The sequence below is a fragment of the Heterocephalus glaber genome, unplaced genomic scaffold (genome assembly GCF_053883595.1).
Source record: "Heterocephalus glaber isolate CG9 unplaced genomic scaffold, H.glaber_assembly_v1.0 deba00001497, whole genome shotgun sequence".
NCBI lineage: Eukaryota > Metazoa > Chordata > Mammalia > Rodentia > Bathyergidae > Heterocephalus > Heterocephalus glaber.
In genome coordinates, this window is record NW_028258320.1 from 11,881,845 (window position 1) to 11,888,093 (window position 6,249).

The 6,249-nt window shown below is 38.3% G+C and overlaps 1 protein-coding gene across 2 annotated transcripts in view; it reads right to left on the reverse strand.

The window, feature by feature from the left end:
* The window catches only part of Lrmda (leucine rich melanocyte differentiation associated), a 1,370,443-nt gene that overhangs the window by 87,023 nt on the left and 1,277,171 nt on the right, over window positions 1–6,249 (reverse strand). The gene's annotated exons all lie outside the window — the stretch shown is intronic.

Consider the following 6,249-nt stretch of genomic DNA (forward strand, 5'->3'; position numbering starts at 1 on the left):
TGTGCTGTTTCATTACCATAACTGCCTCTCCCAAGTGGCTCTAAGCTGGTTTTCCCATCTGTGCCTCACACTTCCCAAGCCCAAAGTTGATGGGCCACAGGCATTCAGCTGCTCTCCCTTACAGTCCAATTTTACTCCTCCCCACTGCTCAAACAACTCCCAAAATTTTGCCTTCAAATGTAAGGTTTACCAGGGGGTCATAATCACACAATTACCCTCCACCATGCAGCACTGATAACACAATCATCTGCCAGTAAATGACCTCAGCGGCTCCCACATGGGCCTGTTTGGACACATTCGGCAAGATCCGGTTGTTACCACAATGCCTCCTAACCAGAGGAGAACAAGAGAATCTGCATTACCAGAAAATGGCAGCACAGTTTTCTCTGGCTTTTCTGCTCATGTACTAAGATTCAGATGGAAGCCACAAAGGGAAGGGGAAAGTATCTCAAGACAAAACACTTTTGTTCCATCTGTTTAACTAAAAAAAGTCGAACATGTTTTGCAGAAGGCTCTTGGAAACCAATTACAACGTTCTCTGCACCTCTTTCTCCAGAGCAGTGTGTTCTAGTGTTATCTGGCAAGTTTATCTTCTGAAGAGCCCAAATGTAGTCATTTTTTGTAGTCAGTGGACAAGGGAAAAGATTGATTTGGAGACCATGGATTACTCAAACAGGGCACAGAGCCCCAGTGTGCTATTACTGCTGACTAGGAAAGGAAGACTATCCATCTCATTATTTTATGAAAAATTTCCCCTCTAATATTGTATTTTGAAAAAATTCCAACAAAGAATAGTTGAAAGGGATTTTACACTGTGCATCTGTATTCTGATCCTTAACTTCACTGAGGTTTTATTACGTACTTGCTTTATGCTATATCTGTCCATTGTCCATCTCTCTATCCAGTTATCAATCTGTCTTATTTTAAAATGCATTGTGGAGTAAGTCGCAGATTGGTACACTTCAGCCCACAATTCACTATTTGCTTGTATTTCTCTCTTACTTTTTAGGTAAAATTTGCATATAATATAATGTGCCAATCTGAAGTGGGCCCTTCCCTGAATTTTGGCATATGCAAAAATCATGAAATCCAAGTTTATCAGGATATAAAATATTAGGTGCAGAACATGGAATAAAGGACATGAGATATAGAACATCACTGCAGGAATTTCCCTCTAGCCACACCCTGGTCAATCCCTAACCCCACCTCCTTGGGAGCAACCACTATTCAGATTTTTCACATCAAAGATGTTTTGTTTGCTCTACAGTTTCATATGAATGGAATTATAGAGTCAGTATCTTTTTGCATAAGATCTCTTTCCTCAGGATATTCAGCTATGCTGTTGTGCTTATCCACCACCTATTCCTTTATTTGCTGAGAGGTACCCCCCCCTCCTATGGATATACACCAATTTTTTTATCCCTCACCTGTGAGAAACACCAGGACTTTGTCCACAATTTGGCTATTGTGAGTAGAGCTATTACCAATATGTGTGTCCAAGTCTTAGTGTAGATACATGTTTTCATTTCCCCTGCGTAAATACATAGAAGTAGGATTACTGCTAGTAGGGTAGCTGTATGTTCAATTCATAAGAAATCACTGGACCTTCTTTTGAAGATAATTCTATCACTTTACACTCTGCTCAACATTGCTGGGGAGTTAGTTTGGTCTCCATCTTTGCCAACATTGGGCTTTGTCAATATTTTCCATGGTGTTGTAAGTGCCATCTTGCAGGATTAATTTACATTTCCAAGATGCTATATCAAGTTGAGCGCATATTTTCTCATGTGCTTATGGCCATCCATATACCTTATTTTGTGAATTGTCTATCCAAATTGTTTGCTCATTTTAAACTTTTTTTTTTTAAACGAGGGCCTGGTCACATAGTGACTTTCTTTCCAGGAAGATAGCTTGACATCACATGTGTGCATGTGCCTGTATCAGGAGCTCTGATTCATCCCCACATCTCCACCCCCTGCCCAGGCTCAAAAGAACCTGAAGAGATAATTTTTGAATAAATGTTGGTTGCAATCCTCATTTGCTGGGCGCTGCCAACAGGCAGCAGGAATTGACAGCTTGTTAGTAAAGCCTGGCCCCTTTGTGAGATGTTTTCAGAATGATTGATTTACAATAAAGTGGTTCCTGGTGGGTGCACGCAGGTGGAACTGATGCGGATCGATTCCAGTGGCGCTAACTAATCAGCTGTTTAAACTGGCAGGGCGAGCGCTCGGTGACAGACCCAGCGCGACCATCATTTTCCCCCTAAGATTACAAATTAACTTGTTCGGGTGTGCTGAGGTGTGTGACAACTTGGGGCCAGCCTCGGAGGAGGGGAGGGCAGCTGTGGCTTCCCAGAGGCCTCCCTGGGATCTGCCTGTCCTAGAAGGCTGGCTCTCTGCACACAGCTCTCTGGCTGGAGGGAAAGAGATCACCATGGAAGGAGTGTGAAGTCTTTCTTAGTGAAATCTTCCCCCTCAGTACGAGGCCAGCAGGGTTCTAAAGGGACCACTCATCTGTTCCTCTTCTCTTTTTTCCATTAGCTATTTGTGTGGCCCCACAACAGGCTTATCTCTCCCCTCTTCCTCTCTCCCCACGGAGAACTAACATTTGCTTTTGAACCAGCAGAGGAATATTTATGACTAACATGCCAAAGTGATCATATTATTTAATATATAAAATCTTGTTCAGATACTTAAGAAAAATGTGAATCTCCCTGGATAAACTGAAGCCAAAGATTTGAAGAATTAAGTTATAAGGGAAGGAAATAAAAATATTAAATTACCATTTGTTTGGAAGTGCACCAGTAGACAAATGATTCAAGACAGATAATAAGTTGCCATTTTTCATCTACCAAATTAAGAAAATTGTAAATACTTTATGTAATACTTGGTGTTAGGAATCACGTGATAAATCAGATACTGTCTTACAGATATGGATGAAAGTTAAGTTTTACAATTTCTTGACCTATGTTCATGCTTCTTTTGATTTCTCCAATCTTAAATTACTTTCTTCTTTGCTCTCTATTCCAGGGTTGGGAGATATCTTTCCAGTTAACATTTTATATATATATTATATATATTATATATATAATATATATGTCTACAAATCTTTCAGAGTTCCTTCTCTTCCCCTCTTTTACTTCCTTTCCTTTTTTACTTCCCTCATGTTTTATTTCAGCTCTTTCTTTCCCTCTCTTTGTCCTCCTCTTCCATTTTCCTCTCTTCTTCTCTCATAATTAAATCTTCCATTGCTGTGACCAAATAACTCAACATATACAACTTAATTTCAGAGATTTCAATCTATGGTCAGCTGGTTCCAAGGCAGAAACTTCAGGGCAGAAGGGCATGGGGGAGGAAAGCTGCCAAATTTGGGGCAGCCAAAAAGCAGAGAGTAGAGAAGACCCAGAGCAGAAGAGGCCAAGGGCCAGCTATTGTCTCTCAGATCACATCTCTGTGACCCACATAGACATACTCAGAAGTATGCTTTACTCATCTCCTAGGTGTCTCTCAAGCCAATCAAGTTGACAGTCAAGATTAACCATCACATACCTCCTCCTTTCTAGTATCCTGCCTTTTTTTCCGTTCCTCTCCATCTTTTCCTCCATGCCAGGCCAAACTTTACTTATTCGATATGCCTCCTTATTTTCCTCCCAAGAGTCACACTATTTACTCTCAAAACCCCTTGTAACTTTGCCTTCTAAGAGTAGTCACAATTGTAATTCATTCATTTATAATTGTTTAATATGTTTCTGTCTTGTAGGATTACATGGACCAGGGGCCTTTTGGTCACAAAAGAATCCCTAAGGTCTAGTAGTAAGTATCAGAAAGTAAGAGGGTTGGCATTTATTTGTTGGATGTCTTGACTGTGACTTCCCTAAGGACCACTAGAATAAACTGTTGCCAAAGCAAACCTCAAGTATTAGGCAGTAATAGATAACATCACCTTCAAGTCAGAATGTCAATTTAAAGTCTTAGTCATGTCTGAGAAGAGGGTGGTCATGGCTAGAAGTCTTTGGAGCTCCAGGATCTGGGCTCAAATAGTCTCACGCAGGTATGAGTATGAGGATTTTATTAGGAATGGTGATAAAGTGAGTGATATAATATATTAAGATATGATAAAAATAAATAAACAGTGAGATAATGATCTTTAAGAAAGACTTGGCAAGTAAAGGCACTTTGACACATGAGTTATTTATACCAACAAGCAATCTATTGTTTGGAAAAGGATTGCATTTGATCAGATGTCCAAATTACTTACTACGTATTGATAAAACTAAGTTATAAGAAATTTTCTGAAGCTACCAGTAACTTATTTGTTGGTTTACACCCTTATGATAGTGGACAACAATTTCTTGGAAGAAAGAATAAAATCACGTTGACACAATTGAGCTCAGTTCTCTGTCTTGACATTCCAGATATGTGGCTGCAGGAGGTATCAGTTTTCAGTAAAATAAATGGAATTCCATTTTGGCAATATGCATTAATGTCCTTAAAGTGTTCTTTTAGAGTATTTCTTAATAGTTTCACCCTAAGGGTCTATCTCTTAAAAGAAAACCTGACAGATACAATTTTATGTAGTGTTTAGAAATACGGTAGAAAGTTGATGCAACTATTATGAAGATGACCCAGGCTTTGGGAGAAAAGAGGGGCTAGAACTTATGGAGAGAGAAATAGAGATGAAGTGGAAAATGGCCAAGGATTTCTCAGTGTTAATTTTGATCCATTTATGGAAACCATGCTCTGTTTCTATTGGTTTTTCCTCTTCTCTGCCCAAAGCTGGTTGTATGTTTCTAAGAAACACATAAATGTCTCAAACTCCAGAAAAGTATGCAATTAAAGCTATGACTATTGTTATTTGGTGAGTGGGAGACCTGTTCTCAGCCCATGTTTCAGAACAACAAATTGCCTGATGGGACTCCAAAATGAGGAAACTGCTACAGATTCATGTGTTCACCAGAATAAGATTTTACCAGACTACTTGGAGCTCTTTTTCTGACTCTTTTTATTATAACAATGGATGATAAAAAATAAACTCATTATTTCTTTTGTTCCTATTTGTCAAAGGTAATTTTTTGCAGTGAGATGTGTGGCCCTCTAGACTATAGATAGTAAGCAAGGCAATAGGAGTGTGAGCTGTGTTGTAATGAATGCATAGTTCTATAATGGCTGGACCTGTATCCCAAGGTATGAAGATAGCTTCCCAGTAAGATCCCTAAGATTAAAATTGCTGAATAGAGAAATACATCATTTCTTTTCCTAAAAGGAAAATGCATGACATACTATATATGTGAGGGTTTTTAAAAAAAAAAAATCAGAATTGTACACCTGGTTTATAAATACTAAGGAAAAAAATTAGCTTTCACTAAGATCCAAGATGGAGTCATTAAGAGGAAACCATGGCAGACTAATCCCATTTATTATTTTTTTTATTATTTGTTGATGAAGAACATGCAGATATTACATCTGAATTTTCCTAGGGCATTTGGTGAAGTCCTCAAAAATATCTTTGTGAACATAATATGGAGTGAGAATCTTAACTCAATAACAGGGCTAATGCCTGAACAAAAGATCATACCACAGGTATGGGTTAATAGATTGGTTTCAATCTGCATAAAGATTTTTACTTATGCATATTTATTTATTTTGTTTTTTAATTTTAAAAAACTTTTAATTTTATTAGTACATATTTGCAGTTCGTGCAGTTTACAGTCATCTTGGGAAATGATTACATGTAATACTACAGCTTGCTTTTTTTAATCCTCATCATCCTATGACTGAAAATAAATGTCTCCTGTCTCATAATCTTTTCAAAAATCATAAACTTGATATTTTAATGACAATAATAATAGTCCATTTTTTTTCTGTGTTACCTGAAATTCCTTGGTCAAAAATGTATGCAATTGAGCATAAGGGAATAGACCCTCAAAGAAGTCAGTGCAGAACATAAAAACACATTACAATTGTGGCTGAAGGTGGATTGGTTGAAGGCCAGGCCTCAAGATAAAGGTGAAATGACTACACCTACATACTTCCCCAAGGGAAGAACAATGATTGATAGTCTAAATAGGAATCAATCACCTTCGGTGAGAGACCAAGACCTCCTGACCCATCCCTTCCAGGAAAGGTCCTCCTTCTTTCCATATATACTTGCTACATGACTTGCTTCCCCATTGGGTCAATATTACCTGAGCAACTGAATTTGTAACCTTACTGGTTGATCGTAGTTTCGTGCCACATTGTACCCATCTAG